Raw genomic sequence first — 2,319 nt, 5'->3', positions numbered from 1 at the left:
TATATATATATATATATATATATATATGTTGTTACTTCCTGGATCCGCTTTGGGGTCTGGGACACGCATCCTTTGTGCTCCCATCCCACGCCTCCCAGAATAAGTTTGTCGCGTACGCTTTAAGGGATACTTTTCTCTCTCTCTCTCTCTCTCTCTCTCTCGGTTATATATACATGGATACGGACGTAGTGGATAACAGCTAGCCTTCGGCCGCACCTTTGGACCCTGTTGTGTCCATCACTCTAATTGGTTGGTAGTGGCGCATTTTGTCTCCTGTTCTATTGCGCGCCAAGATGCAACCCAACCAATCGCAGCCTCCAGATAAGGTCGCGTAAGACAGTCTTTTCTGAACCCCAGTTTGCGCCGACAGTATATTATAAAAGCCAGCTTTTCACCGTCCCATATGTCAGTTCAGCTCCAGACCATCTGAGGTCTAGCCACTAACCACAGAGCACACAGCCAGTTCCAGCGACGACACAACAGTAACTACATGGAGACACTTCGATACTTCGTCCAGCAGCTTACGGCAAACTCCATCTTCGTCGCCACCATCACATTCTTAACTACACCAACTTCTCTATGTACACACCAATCAGCAACGCTCGCACAGGTTCTATCTCCACACTGTTTGTGAATTGCTTCACCATGGTTAACAGCGAATACAACCTGCGAGAACTCCTGTACCAAGTAGCGGGAAGGTTGCCTCCTGAACAACAGTGTGGCCGTTTCTGAAATTAGTGGGAGCGAACACATAAAAAAAGGCACTGTGACACATACCAAGCAATTTTTAACTCTTTTCTCTCATTTTACATTATTACGCGAATTATTTCATTAGTTATGACATACATCGAGGATTCCTAACGTGGAGCATTCGCCCCACCGGTGGGGCCTGGGAAAATTGTGGTGGGGTGTGAGATCCACAATTTTTTCTTTTTTTTATAACTGAGGCATGGAACTGAGAGTTTTTTTCCACAGCAAATTCACTACACCTATACTCAGCCTAGCCAAATCAATCCTTCCAACTAAGCATACTGTGTGAAGACTGTTTGCTACAGTATTCTAATGCCCTAGTGTGAATATTTCTTTAAGGAAAGTACTTAATTAGGAGAAGTCGATAAATTATTTATCTTTTAATGTATTTTATACAAATGGCATGGCGATTTGCTATAAAGAAATTGTCTATGGTTGAAAAAATGATTTTACTCATGTCATACATAATTGTATTCTACATTCAATAATTTCATGTCTCAGTAACCATGTCATTGTGTATTAAACTTACAACTACTGCTATGGGCGTGACGTGAAAAAATGAAACTCCAGTGCCGCGAAGTTATGACGTCAGAGTTTGTTTTGGTTCCAGATATTAGCGGCTACCAACACATCACAGGAAATTGAGCTGATAGTTGGTCAAATAAAGTAATTTCTCCAGGACGTTCTTCCAAGGCCATGCAATTATAAAAAGTGATTCGATTTTTATCGCACAAATAAACTAAAGAGCTTTTTAAAAGTGGTTGAAAAGGCGCCAATTTTGAAAAATGTGCTCGTGGGGAGTACTCGCTCCCTATCAGCTACACAATTGCTCCTGGAGCTTAATCTGAAGGAAGGACCGCTGTCACTGTTATGCATCAAACAACAAAGCCAAATTCAAATCCTTCCCTGAGGAAATCACTGTAATTTTAAATGCAACCAGACCATGTCCTTTGTCCTACAAGGAGACTTCTATGTACATGTTGGCACTAATCACCAGATGTAGAAAGGAATGATTCGGAGGAACGGCAACCCTGAACTCAGTACGAATGGAGAGGCCTTACTAGATTTCTGTGCTGGTAATGGACTCTCTTTTATGAACACCTTCCTAGTATACACACATACATTAATAATAGGCAGAAATTACAGAGTGACAATGGCCAAATTCGTGTTTGATAAGTGCCAATGATATATATACATATATGCCGATGATATATATATACATACATATATGTGTAAAAAAACTCTCATCACGCAATCGAACCAATGAAAGAGCCTCTTCCTGGTCGCTCGACACGCTAAAAATAGCAGCCAAAGTATCCCCCTACCTAAATCACACGCCCATTATACGTAATGTCCTAGATTATCCCTAAAAAGATGGTTTGCTGAAGGTTGGAATGTTTTTGATGATAGGTTTGCTGTATCAGGGTTGATTTGAGGCTAAATAACAACAAAATTATGGTAAATTTCTATATTAACACCCGCACGATTTTCCCTAAGAAAAAAAAAAAAACAAACTTGGATTTTATGCGTGGAATCAAATACCTTGACCTCCTAATATGCTGCAAATCC

The sequence above is a fragment of the Octopus bimaculoides genome, chromosome 7 (assembly GCF_001194135.2).
Source record: "Octopus bimaculoides isolate UCB-OBI-ISO-001 chromosome 7, ASM119413v2, whole genome shotgun sequence".
Lineage (NCBI taxonomy): Eukaryota > Metazoa > Mollusca > Cephalopoda > Octopoda > Octopodidae > Octopus > Octopus bimaculoides.
The sequence above is the reverse complement of the archived record's forward strand: the minus strand, read 5'-3'. Positions refer to the sequence as shown.